We start from the raw sequence: 15,190 nt of genomic DNA on the forward strand, positions 1-15,190 counted from the left end.
ATTCCATAACATTCATGTACCATAATTATTCAACCATTCTCCAACTGATGAGCATCCACTCAGATTCCAGTTTCCAATCACTACAAAAAGTGCTGTCACAAATATTTTTGCACATGTGGGTCCCTTTTCCTCCTTTAAGATATCTTTGTGATATAAGCCCAGTAGAAATCAAAGAGTATGCACATTTTGATAGCCCTTTGGACATTGTTCCAAATTGCTCTTCAGAATGTTTGGATTGGGAAGGTGGTAAGTGGGTCAATTCATGAGAACAAAGGGTAAGTGCCTCAATGGTACCCCCAAAATGTTCAAAAGACCCAAGAGGAGTCTGCCATATTGACTAGTTAGAAGATTTATGAGAAGCCTGAGCAAAAATCATGCATGATCAGAAGGGATGAATGGGTTGCAATCTATCCACATCACAAATTCACTGAAGTACTGAAGTACTCATTTCCATTCTACTAGGATGAATAAGTAGAACATCTGGGTGAAATATTCTCTGTTCAATGGCAAGATTGAAATTATGGGTAGTACTAAAAAAAAAAAAAAAATAAACACAGCAAAGAAACTCATGTTAAAAAAGAAAAATGTGATTGCTTCCCTCCTTTTGACAGAGAAGTGATGGACTATGAGTAAAGACTGAAGCATATTTTGTTGGATATGGCTAATGTGTATTTTTTTATACTTTGTTGTGAATGATGGTTTTACTAGGAGGAATTAGGAGAGAGTCTTCAGGAAGTGGTTGAGAGAGAGTCTTTGGGAAGTAATAGCAAAGCTTCTTTTTAAAAGAGCAATAAACAAATATATTTTAAAAATGTATTTGTCTTTGGGCCACTAAGATGGTATAACTTACTCATCTTTGGCTGTTTGTAGTCTTAGAGTAGTTCTGCAACAGTAGTAATGAGTTTGCACTGAATCATCCATACTATCTTGCCCCTTTTCTGCTTGTGACTACAGTATAATATTAGATTGTCTACAAGTGGCAAGAACCAAACTACCATCAATTAAGTCCTCACAGTGACCACTAAAATTTCAGGGAGTCTTAAAATTATTTTCTAAAGATTTCCTAACAAAATAAAATAAGTGGTACAATATATCAAGGGCCAATCACACAATTATTTTGAAATGTTTCTGAAACTATACTGAAACATATAGAGTATTCTAAATAAAAAAGGAGGAAGATCTAATTGACTTACTTCCATGTCACTTTTTGCTTAATGACAACCACTGATTCCATTCACATAAAAATCTTCACATTAAATTTGTCAAATGATTTAAGTATTTTAAAAATATCCAAGGAGATCTCCCACATTTTCCTAAGAGCAATTTATAACTCTTTTCCAGAACTTTCATGCATCCCCTATTTATTTTGGTATTCATCTCTGCATCTTGGATCATTCGTGTATCTTTCAATTAATACTCAGAACACACTGTTCAAAACCATAGCAATAGATTTTATGTAGAGCCAACTGGCCCATGGCATAAGATAACACAAAGAATAGTGTTTGGCACCAGAAATCTCTAAGATAATATGTCAGCCTAGTTCATTGCCATGGTGGAAAGGAAGTACTAGTAAGTCTACCCAACAACCAGTCTGGGTTCAAGGCAAAAAGTCCACATTTTTCTAATTAATGAATGCAAACAGAAATGTCAAAATCTAAACAATGAAAAGAATTTTCTTAAATAGTTCCTTTGGATATAAAACACAATAGCTTGGATATAAAAGTCCCTACCTGCCAAACTATTAAAAGCTTATTTTTTTGTTAAAGGTTGTTCCTACAATATTTAAACCTTGTACCTACAAAATTGAAGTATATAACATTTATAAAATATTCCCTGCCAAAATTATACCTTTTTTGAAGTTGGCCTATTCAATAATCACAGGGCGAGAAGGGAATTCATGAAGTCACTCAACCTGATCTTTTTGTCTTTGAATAGACCAACCTTTAAACTGAATCAGAGGGGAGGATGTGCTGTTTTTAAAAGATCCTCAAGATGGAAAGTTTGTTTCTTTTAGGCATTCCAGAACTATGTACCCTTCATTGTGTGAGCGTGCTGCCATCACCTACCACCAAAATTATGATGCATGCAAGCATTAATGGGGAAAAAAGGAAATGAGATTGTGAAGTCAGCCAAATTCAAAGACAAAAATGCCAGCATATTTGGAGACAGACTGCATGGCCTAGAGTAAGGGATCATAAGTCGTGCAAAACAGGCTTGAGCAGACCATAAGTATGATTCAGTTGACAAATAGTTGCCTATTGCTCAAATTTCTTCCCCTAAAGCTGTCTCTAGAGCTAAGCCAGTTCCCTCTAGATAGTTTGGGATCCTAGAAACTAGATATGAACCCCCAATTCACTCCAACCCCAAAGCTCTCTGACAAAACAGGTCATAGAATTTTAAGATTATAGATGTAGATTTTTTTTTATTTTGATACTGCATGTTTTTATTATGCCAATTTTTCTTTATGTTAGGTTCAACACATAATTTTCAAAGCTATCCTCTTTGCTTTTCTGTTCTTCTTCAATTAGAGAATCAACTTCCTTTCCCCTTAACTCTGTGTATGTTTTTTTTTTATTTTTATTTAATAGCCTTTTATTTACAGGATATATACATGGGTAACTTTACAGCATTAACAATTGCCAAACCTCTTGTTCCCATTTTTCACCTCTTACCCCCCCCCCTCCCTAGATGGCAGGATGACCAGTAGATGTTAAATATATTAAAATATAAATTAGATACACAATAAGTATACATGACCAAAACGTTATTTTGCTGTACAAAAAGAATCAGACTTTGAAATATTGTACAATTAGCTTGTGAAGGAAATCAAAAATGCAGGTGTGCATAAATATAGGGATTGGGAATTCAATGTAATGGTTTTTAGTCATCTCCCAGAGTTCTTTGGGCATAGCTAGTTCAGTTCATTACTGCTCCATTAGAAATGATTTGGTTGATCTCGTTGCTGAGGATGGCCTGGTCCATCAGAACTGGTCATCATATAGTATTGTTGTTGAAGTATATAATGATCTCCTGGTCCTGCTCATTTCACTCAGCATCAGTTCGTGTAAGTCTCTCCAGGCCTTTCTGAAATCATCCTGCTGGTCATTTCTTACAGAACAGTAATATTCCATAATATTCATATACCACAATTTATTCAGCCATTCTCCAACTGATGGACATCCATTCAGTTTCCAGTTTTTAGCCACTACAAAAAGGGCTGCCACAAACATTCGTGCACATACAGGTCCCTTTCCCTTTTTTATAATCTCTTTGGGATATAATCCCAGTAGTAACACTGCTGGATCAAAGGGTATGCACAGTTTGATAACTTTTTGAGCATAGTTCCAAACTACTCTCCAAAATGGTTGGATTCGTTCACAACTCCACCAACAATGCATCAATGTTCCAGTTTTCCCGCATCCCCTCCAACAATCATCATTATTTTTTCCTGTCATCTTAGCCAATCTGACAGGTGTGTAGTGGTATCTTAGAGTTGTCTTAATTTGCATTTTTCTGATTAATAATGACTTGGAGCAATATAGATGTAGATCTTGGAGAGGTCTTTGAATTCCCGTGCTTATTACAGTGCTAGGTACATAGTAGATACTTAATCAATCAATGCTTTTTCTCTTCCCTTTCCTTTATGACTGGTAGAAGGAAAATATGGAAGGCAGACCAATGGAAAAAGATTTTAAGTACCTATAAGTCTTATAATTTTTAAAGGACCAATAATAGAACACATTTTATACGAATGTCAGAAAATAAGCTATATACCATAGCTAATGACAATATATTAATTACCACAATCTTTTTCTGGCATTTCCAGTAATCTTCTAGAGGGAAAAGAATTTCCTATTTCTATTCCTGAATTTGAAGTAGGAAAAATTGACAAGACTGTAAATTTATGTAGTATTTCTATATTAGTGAAAGAATTCTTAATAAAATAAAAACAATTTTCTATCAATTATTCAGAGTCTTTACATTTTAAAATGAGAAGGAGGTAGGGGATATAGTGGATAGAGTGCTGACCCTGGAGTCAGAAAGACTTGAATTCAAATTTGGTCTTAGATATTTACTAGCTGGGAGACCCTGGACAAATCCCTTAAACTCGGTTTGCTTTAGTTTCTTCATCTATAACATAAAATTCATAATAACATTACCAGATTGCTTTGAGGTTTAAATAGGATAATATTTGTAAAACATTTAGCACATAGGAAATATTGCTTGCAAAAAAAAAATAAAAGCACTGTTCCCTCCCTTCCTATATCGAGGACCACAAAAGCATAACCCAAGAAGTCCCTTGAAGATAGATTCAGTATTGGCCAGTGGTCTGAAAATAGGACAGAGACACCAGAAACTATCCCATTGCATTCTAATTCTGGTGGGAGAGAGTAATGTTTTGCCATTTTAGTCTTCTCTCTGCTCCCTACTCCACATCTGCTCTGGCATAAGGTTCACTCAACAAGAATTTGGTGGGAAAATTCCCAAAGGTTGTTAAATCGCTTTGGAGGGAAGTACCGATGCAAGTGTAGGACTGAATGCAATGCTCTGTTTAAAAGGAACAGGCTCTGTCTGTGCTCTGACCTACACTAACCACTCACCTCAGAAAACCTCTACCTCGTTTGGTGCTCAAGATTGCTGGCAGCTGCCATATGCTCAGTGATTGCTAACAGTTACCACCTCCAGCTGTCAGAAAGGCATTCATGTACAAATATCGTGAATAATCTCTTCAAATTCCCCAAGATCTGTGCTACTGCCTGGCTGCCTCTCTGTTTCATGTACGGTCCTGCGGGCTGAGTAAGAGATACCTGAGATAAAAGTCTGGGTCCAAACATAAACCAGTGAAGTTTAAGTACTTCCTGCTCTTTTAAACTCTGCATCTGCTCACTCAATTCAATAAAACTTGAGGTGCAGCAGCTGTTGAATGAGAGGATACCTTATAAATCCCTTGCAGATGTTTGTTAACTTTGGATAAGAGCTTTATTATCTACAAGTCATTAATTACTCATTAACAAGTAACTAGGGGACACTGGTAGCAACATTCTTGGAGCTTCCCTGCCAAAGCTAGAGTAAAGTGATAGATTTAATACCAATAAGTAAGAAATGATGAGATGATTCTCCAATGATGTCTTGATCCTCCCTCACTCCTACTTTTGTGTCATATAAAAAGAGTCAAATTCCATTATAGGGAACTCCAAGATGCTTCAGTGGTGATATATTGCTTCCATGTAGGGGGAAAGGGAGGACTCAAGAAAAGGAAAGGGAGTCAGAACCTGTAATGTCTTTAATGTGGGGCATGCCCTGTAAGGAAGCTGCCCCTACTAATGCATTTCTTCAGCTGTTCTAGTCAAAGTTGCTTGGGGTACCAGGACTATAAGTCTTGTCTAAGGCTAGAAGGGCACCTCAGGTCTTCAGGGGTCTTGCTGGATGAATATTCTAGTCATATGATCTCAACTACTACTCAAAATAAAATAGGTCATCAGTCTGGCCTTGAGCATCTTGTAATAAGACCCTATAATATCACAGAAGGTATGTGGTTGAAGCCCAGTGGAAAGAAAATTCAAATTATGGAAATCCAGATTCACCAAACATAAATTACTCTTGGTTAAAAAAATATTTGCTATGAGATAACTTCTATAGAGCAAACTCCTCTAACCCACTTAGAAGGATTTGATTTACACACAATTCTCCAGGAGGATACCCTGAACAGTGTTTTTCTGAGGCTGGGTGTTATAACAGGATTGGATCTGTAATTAATATGGAAGTGGCTGAGGCTCTGACATCTAAAAGTTTATTGATTTAGTGAAGTCTAATATGCGGAATAGAAAAGGGAGGAAATCCATATTGAGGTGAAAGGTACATGTTTTTGAAAGGCAAAGAATAATCATTATTAGAGCTGGCAATTATATAGCACTTTAAGTTTTGCAAAGTTATATAAATACATAACTACATATACATACATATATGTACACGTATCTATATATGCAAACATATATAAATATATTCATGCATACTTACCATGCATATACATACATCTAAGTAATTCAGCCTCACAAAAAACTATCTATGGAATGAGGGGGGGGAAATGGCTTCTGATTTCTAGCCCTAGATCCAAGACTAAATGCCTTCTAAAGTCAATTCTGATTCAAAAACCTCTGCTCTATAAGCACCATTTTGTAGCTGAAGGAACCTGACACTTGGGAAAGACTCGTTGATTAGTTTACAGTCTCATATTTATTAAATGCCAGAGATAGAATTTAAAGCCAGGTCTTCCTGAGTTAATTCCAATAGTTAATCCTTGATGCAGTTCAAAGAAGCACAGTTGAAAATTCTCTTTTTAATAAGCCTTTTACTTATACAGATTCACATACATATTCTACATCAAATTATATCTCTCCCCCCCAGAACAAACAAACAAACCAAACTAAACTAAAACAGAGCAACACACAGAACCAGCAAGAATTAGGATAACCAGTCTGTTAGGTAGTTCAATACTATCTTCTGGAATTCCATTACATTCCACTGGTTAAGAATGTTGAAATTCCACAAGGTTAAGTCTTGTCTGTTGATGTGAAAAAAAAAAAAAAAAAAAAAGACCAGACACTTTTCTAGTTTCCTATATACTCATTAGCTAAAAGATTAAATTTGATGTTAAGTATAAAAATGTAGTTCTAGTCTCTCTCTGCCACCGGCCAATTCATTGGAGGGAAACTGGTCATTCTTAAGCTCTCACTCCATGGGGAAGGACAAAGGCTAGTCAATTATTCCTCCAAGGATCAATTTTTCTTCCAAGGCAGAATTTTGTGAAACTTCACCAAGAAACCTAAAACACCCCTGTTTATGTTCTTTCTGGATACTTCAGAGGAAACTAGTTAGTTGTATAGCTAAATATGGCAGATGGTTCATTACAATGGCAGAGAAGGAAACCAAAAATAGCCGTACTAACAAAAGCAGAATCTTCAACTATAAAATTGATAAATGAGTATAAACTCAGAACACATTCGCTTAAGATTTGAATTTGCAGTTCCTCCTTAACATATCGGCTCTAAAAGATTAAAATGATTTTTGTGATTGCTGTTATCACCATCATCACTATTACTTAACCAATAAAAATGATCATTTAAGTTTCTATGATGTTTCATGGTTGCAAAACATTTTCATATACGATATATTCCCTTAATCCTTACAACAGCATTCAAATTTATCAATCATCAAGTATTTATTCAGGGTCTATTATGTGTACAGCACTGTGCTAGACACTGGAGATACAAGTGTAAAGAATGAAACAATTTTTCTCTATAAAGAGCCTATGTTCCAATACAAGAATTGTTATTAACCCCTATGTGACTCTCAAAGTCACACAGATAGTAAGTGGCAGCCCAGGATTCAAACCTAGGCGTTTTGAACCCTAACCCCAAGTTCTTGACACTTTTCTTCTTGTCTTGGCACTTTAGTGCTCTTTACTGTGATCCCAATCATAACAAGGAAATCTTTCAGCTAAGGCTGAAAGGATTTGGAGGATAAGAAGAGATGGCCCAGAGAAGATAGTCTTAGACTTGGGGGAAAATCAGACTGGACAATCAACTTATGTATACTGAAGCAAGGCTCTAGGAGAACAGGAAAGAAAGCACTTAGCCCAAGTTAACACCCTGGGGGAAAGGCCTGAGCAATTCACCCCAGTAAAGACTCTGGGATGAACTAAAGGGCATAAATACAAGGAATTAAGAGGAAATGAGTTCGCAGGAATGGGATTTCAGGGCAACTACCTTTTTATCCTTAAACTTATAAATCCACATTATACTTTTCTGAAAACCCCAAAATATATACAGACCCTTGCCATAATACTCTGGAATCCACTGAAATTATCCTATACTCCACTAGATACACATCACTGGATCTGGAAGTAATTGTGATTGCTTACTTATTAATTGTAATAATTCTCAATCATGAAAAAGACATGAGTGTGGAGAGGGGAATCACTGATTATTAAATTCATCCTCCAACTCAGAATGACCTCAATAGAAATTAGATGGTCTCCCTGCTGAAAGTTTTTCCCTACTCCAATACAATACAATCCTCCACTTAGCTGCCAAAATAATCTTTCTAAGTACTGACTATATCATCCTGCCTACTCAATAAACCCCAATGGTTCCCTATTACCATCAGGCTAAAATATATAATTATGCTTGACTTTTAAAGCCCTTTACAACCTCTTTTTCTTTCCTGCCTTTCCAGTTTTCTTATTCTTTATTTCCTTCCTAATCTCAACACATTCAGTGATTTACCCACACTGGCCTCTGTGCTGTATTTCCCATGTGACACTCCCAATCTTTCTATCCCATGCCTTTTCACATATAGTCCCAATTTCTGGGATTCTCTTCCCCCTCACCTCTGCCTAATAGTTTTCCTTCAAGACTCAGCTCAAACCCAATATTCTACAGGAAGCTGTTCCAGGCATCTAAGATCTTCCTTTTGGGATCACCCTTCATTTACCTTGTATAAATCTCTACTTCCATAGTTATTTGCATGTTTTTTCCCACTTCCATTGGAATGGAAGTTCTTTAAGGACATTTACCTTTCTATATAATAGAAATACTGGTACATATGAAGAACTTAATAAATAAATGCTTGTAGACTGAATGACCACCGATTTATTCCCAGGCAATCTTTGACAGGTAGAAGCCAATTTTGGAGATTCCTCTTTTCAGGAAACTAAGTCAGATAAGTGTAAACACTTCATCTCTCTGTCCCTCCCCCAAGATAAAATGTAGCTTCCAATGTGTACTCAGGTCTATATCAATCAGCCCCTAACATACCAAAACAACAGGTTTGGGCTGGCTGTGTCATCTCCTACTGTTCTTGTTAAAGGAATGTCTCAATTGCATTATCCTAGAGGGAAGGCAAAGGAACCCAAACAGAAAGAGTACCTATCTCTGAGGAAGTCTGATATTTTTCTTCAGGTTCTTTAAAAAAACAAAAACAAAAAAACAAAAACAAAAAAAAAAAAAAACATTTTGGTTCTCCTAATAAAATGTAAGGTTCTAAAGGGAAGGGGATTATTTTATTTTGCATTTGTACCTATTACATAATATTTTTTGTTCTTTGTTTTCAAAGAGAACCAATGATATAATGAGGTGATGACTTAACTGAGTGTGAATTTGATTTTAAGTAAATTGGGCAAAATTGTCCGATTCTCTGAAGTCCAGTGGCAAGACAAAAGTTAAGATGACTGGCAATGGTACTAGATACAGTAGATGACCTTGAATATTTGCTTTCTGATCAAGCTTTAAGAATAGCCACCTTCATGGCTGTTGGAACAAATTGTTCTCATCTACTAATTCTGCCAAGATAGACATCCCCTTAATCAATGGATTTGAGGCCTACCAGTTACTCTCAAACTAGTTTAACCCATCTGCCGAGATAGTTTTACCAGGGTGTGCTATGAAGGCTCTCTACCTTGGCTTACCAGATTTATAGTCATCAATTTTCTGCTGCTTCAAGCCTTGTTTTTCATCAACAATATAACTAAATATAGTTGCCACTAAATAGTAAAACAGAAAATCCTTAATGAGCATACCTATTAAAGAAATACTTGTGTATAATTTGATATCTTTCTTGGTAATCAATTAAATATTATTTTTCAAAATTTAATATTAATCTTATTAGACTCTTCCATTCCAATTTATCCTACTCTCCATGATATGAGATCCCATGGCTTCCTAGGACTCATTTATGATTGGGCAGTACTGGGAAACTTATCTGTCTCTCAGCAGTCAGAATTCTGACTGTTATTGAATAAAGCCCTCTGCTTTCAAACTCATCAGAGGATGTTAAGTTGCTGCTGTAGCAAGCCAGATAAACCCCACAAACCTTGGTTCTGACTTTTCTTCTCCTATACAGGTGAAAAAAATTAGGGCTCAGAGCTACATCTCTAAATGGGAAATTACTCCTTGAATAGGTTCTTGATCAGGTTTTTGATAAGAAGAAAGTAACTTTCAAGTTTGGGCTCTCTAGCCTGGAGCTATTAGCTAGTTATAATTTATGATATTTTGATATTATGATACATGATGATGTTATACTTCTTATTTGCAACTTTTACCCATATCCTCAAATATAAACAAACCAAGAGTTGAAAAGAGTCCTTATCCTATATATAGAATAGAATCATGGGAGAAAATCCAATAATACTGTTTAGCATTCTCCTATTTTCAGAGGAGTATTATAGAGGAGTATATACAGTATTATAATTCTAGCTACACAATTTCATAATCAAATGGGTTTGAATAACTTTTCTGTAGAATAAAGGATACCTATAGTTTTTAAGTCTACATAGGTTCACTTCAGAACCCATAAAGATCTCCTACACAGAAAAATGGGAGAATTCAAGAACATTACTCAAAAAAGAATACTAGATATAGGAGAGGAAAACAGACTAATAATGATGGTACGTCAATTTCATAGATGAAGAAATTATGACTACAAAGGATTTAAGACTGCAGAATCACTGTCAAAGAAACATTCTAAAGGGAACTACAATTTTTCTTTTTAACTATCTCAGCTTGCTTATTAAACTTTCTTTCCCTAATACTAATGTTCTCTTCAGGTTGATCCTCAACTTCCTACTCCTTACACACACACAGATACAGACACACACACATACACACACACTTTCATCAAATCCTATTGCACTATTCTTTTGTGATCTTCTGAATCACCATTCCATTAATTAAATCTTTTTCAATTAAATAAATATTTGCTAAGCAACTCAACTCAATTAATTTCAATTCAAATATTTATTAAGCAATGTGATTCACTTCTTACCACTTTACTGAAATATGCTCTGTCCTTGTCCTCTGTAATTTCTATGTGGCTTTTGACCCTTTGATAATTCCCCATCTGTAGGGGCACTTAGTTTTTTCTGTTTTTTCCATAAGCTTCTGTTCTCAGAAATGAACACTCCTGTTCTCATTCCTTTTTGGTTGATCCATCTATCTGCTGTGCTTTTTCTTCATTTTCCTCAAATTTTTTAAAGAAAGAATGTTTCCAAATTCTATCCTGGGCCTTTTAGATTCTATTCCTTGGGAATTTTATCTAATTTCCTGGCTTTGATTTTCAATTTTATATAGATGATTCTCAAATGGATATGGCCACCCCATCCTTTTCCCACAATTCCAGTCCCATATTTCCACCTCCCAGCTAGATCGTCAATAAACAGCACTTCAAACTCAACATGTTTAAAATTAAGTTTATTTTTTTTTCCTCCCACAAACCTGTCTCTTTCCCAATGTTTCTAGTTCTATTGATGGCACTGCCATTCTGCTTGTCACTAAGATGACTCAAAATCACCTTTCACATTTTTCTCTTGTCTGACAATCTAGAACTTAAGACTTTGGAATGCTAGAACCTGGGTTCTATTCCTGGCTCTGCCACTTGATACTTGTGTGAATTTGGGGAGATCACCTAATCTTTTGGGGCCTCAGTTTCCTCATCTGTACAATAAAGGAGTTGGACTAGATAAGTTTCTTAAACTTCTTAAATTATGTGGTGTCATATAACTGAATGTGGGGAGGTCACTAAATTATGATTTATTATCAGTAAGTATCTGATTTGTATATCTGTTTTATATATACCTATATACTTAGGGTCACCTAAAATTTCTCAGATGAAAAGAGGGAACAAGTAGAAAAAGTTTAAGAAGCCTTGACGTAGATGACATTTAAGGTTTCTCCCTCTTTCTCTAAATCTGTGATACAATTATTCTAAATCTATGCTCCTATCATCTAAATGAAATCTCCCAAATACTCTTACTCTAAATGTCCAGTGGTGCTCAAACCTCAGAGATACAATTCTCAGTTGCCAACATGAGTAATGGGAAGGTACTAGTGCAAATAATTTAGTAATCCAAAAAATAATTTCTATTTAACTTTGCAAATGTATCATATGATTATTTTGCTAGCAGGATTACCTTCATCATTATATTGTTTTCAAGATAACACAATTTGTATTCCCCTAAATCATCCATTCACCAACCTCAAAGCATGTTGAACAGGTGAAAGAAACTAACACATACACAGTATAATGATGACAACAACAATAATAATAATAATAGGTAATATTTATATAGCACTTACTATGTACCAGCCACTCTGCCAAGAATTACAATTATTATCTTATTTGACTCTCACAACAAACCTGAAAGCTATTATTATTCTCATTTTACATATGAGGAAACTGAGGCAAACAGAGGTTAAGTGATTTTTAGTCAGGATCACAGAGCTAAGAAATATCTGAGGCCAGATTTGACTTTAGGTCTTCTTGAGCCAAGTCCAGCACTTTGTCCACTGCTTCACTGAGCTACCCAGTGTGTATATAAAAATGCATACGTATTTTTAAAAGCCACAAATAGATTATTAACAGCTTTATAATTGAGCTAGCTTTAGCAAAAGTAGAGGAGTATAATTTCTGCAATTATATCTGTCATAGAGTCACATCTCATTTTAAAGTATGTATAATAGGAAACAAATTATGAATATTGAACTACCTCATCAGATGCTTTTTACATATCAAAAAACGATAGAAACAGTGGAATCTTACACAATTTTTAACTCTTACCTATTCATTTGACTATAAATTTATAATCTGCTATGGAAAAATGCAAGAGAATATTAGCTCCTCACATGAAATCTTCAAAGCATACAGGGAGTATCCTCAAAGATTTTTATAGATATGAGAAAAGCAGCTCTCTAAGTAGGCGTGAATGTCTTCTTTTGAATAGAAGCATTATCTATGATCCTTTTTCTTTATTTGGAATCTTCTCAGAGAGCAATTAAGAGTCAATCCCTAAGTACCCTTAAAATTGTGTCACTACCAAAGTTATTTTTTTGACTTCTGTCTCATGTGTTTTGGCAGGTCTGGCTGTTCTTCCCAATTTCTTCTTCTTACTCAATCAATCAAACAAGTGAGTACTATGTGACAGGGATGATGATTTTTTCCTGCTTAATTGGGCACTATGGCATTAGTGCTCAAGTATGGTGGTTCCACTATGATATGGAGATGAATGGATCCTTGTGAAAGTGGCAGATTGGTTATATTCCACATCTGTTTGATATTCACCTGGTATTACTTAAAATTACACTCCAGATGATTTCACTCCGTGGGTCTTATGCTAGTTTTGTTGTTTGGTTGCTTCTTAGTCCTGTCTGACTCTTCATATCCCCACTTGGGGTTTTCTTGGCTAATATAAAGTTTATCTTATCCTGGAGTGGTTTGCCATTTCCTTCCTATAAAACTTGTTTTACAGATGAGGAAACTGAGGCAAACAAGTTTAAATGACTTGACAAGGGTCACATAGCTAGTACATGTTTGAGATCATATTTGAGCTCAGGAAGATAAGAAGTCTTCATGACTCCAGGTCTGGCTTTTGTTTCCTTTGTCACCTAATTGTTCCATGATACTCTCTACTCTTCAATAAGTGATGTCAAGGATTGACATCAAATATACACCTAAGGTGTTTGTCAGGGTCACATAAGCAGACTTCCATAGGCTCTAAAAGAAAATGATAATCTATTCATTACTACATTTGTTCTCAAACAAATGCACATCAGACCCTGAAACATTACAAGCTTCCTTGAAGTAGAGTCCATGATAATAGCAAAGGAAAGTTTTACCCATTCACACTTCAAAAAAGGGGATTCAGTAACAGCAATATCGTAAAATGATCAACTGTGAATGACTTGGCTATTCTCAGCAATACAATGATTCAAGACAACTCCAAAGGACTCATGATGAAAAATGCTACCCACCTCCAGAAAAAGCACTAATAGCATCTGAATGCAGATTGAAACATTCTATTTTTGACTTGCAAAATTATTTTTTGTTTGCTTTTTGTAAGGGGGGGTTATTTCTTCTTTCACAACATAACTCATATGAAAATGTTTTGCATTATTGCCCATGTATAACCTATATGAAATGGCTTATAATTTGGGGGAGGGGAAAAGAGGAGAGAGAGGAAAAATTTTAAATTTTTTTTTAATTTTAAAAATCAGTGTTAAAAATTGTCTTGATATGTAATTATGGGGGAAAAATATTATTTAGTTGTGTGTGTATGTGTGTGGCAATTGGGATTAAATGACTTGCCCAGAGTCACACAACTAAAAAGTATTAAGTATCAGAGGTCACATTTGAATTCAGGTTTTTCTGATGCTCTATTCATTGCACCAATAAAATATTATTTTTAAAAAAAGTGGTTGAAAAACTCTAATACCTGACAGAGTCTGTCAACTTGTTCTGTCAATATATGTTTATGGACAATAAACTAATCTCAGAATAGAACAGAAAGAATTCACCTTGGATCATATTTAAGGACTTGTGCAATGCTTTCAATGATCCAAAACTGTCCCCAAAGTCTATCCTTTTAATATTAATTTTCTCCCAACCATGCCGGGTGATGGGACTCTGATCTCATGAGAATAACAAATAACACCACTCCACTCCCCTCCCTCCCCAATCAAAGGAGGCTGAATTTTGGCTGAATATTGCCAAGATGTACAGTGGTCAAAAAGATGTTCCTAAGGTGTATGTTAAGAACAGGAGATCAGCTGGTCACTGAGAACAAGGAATATTAGATGACTAAATAGAATGGAATGAGATCTAGAGTCTTGTACATAGTAAGCATTTAATCACTGCATACTAGAATTTAAGGGAAAAAAAAGAATTACAGATTCTTTAACCCACCTGTTGATTCCTTTATAGAGGATTTATGGAAAGTATTGGACAAGAACTGTATGGGATGAAAAGGCATAAGGGAAGTTGCAATTTGCCTTAGAGGAGCTACCCACACCAATAAAATCAATCACAATAGCAAATTAGTGGAGGTTCTGCCAGATATGGCAGATATTGCTTAGGGATTATAACTCCATTAATAATCCAGGGTGTGCTGCCTCAAAATTGCAATTACAGAAGAACAGTTATTTTAAATAAAAGCTGGAAAGTTAAGCTTGAAACTCAAAAATTGGATGGGATGAATAATCCCAAAATGATGGGATAAATAGCCTCTTTTCAAAAGAATTCATTATAGGATTCTCTGGATGCCAAAGTGTCCTATTATTTTCAAAGCAATCAATTTATAAAAATTTGCTTTCTACACAACTTTTCAAAAATACAAGAAGCGTTCATGTTTCACCATTCTAGA

General features: G+C 35.3%; 1 protein-coding gene across 1 annotated transcript in view; it reads right to left on the reverse strand.

The window, feature by feature from the left end:
- Positions 1–15,190, reverse strand: part of ARHGAP20 (Rho GTPase activating protein 20) — a 157,437-nt gene that overhangs the window by 126,502 nt on the left and 15,745 nt on the right. The gene's annotated exons all lie outside the window — the stretch shown is intronic.

This window comes from Sarcophilus harrisii, chromosome 3 (assembly GCF_902635505.1).
Source record: "Sarcophilus harrisii chromosome 3, mSarHar1.11, whole genome shotgun sequence".
Taxonomy (NCBI): domain Eukaryota; kingdom Metazoa; phylum Chordata; class Mammalia; order Dasyuromorphia; family Dasyuridae; genus Sarcophilus; species Sarcophilus harrisii.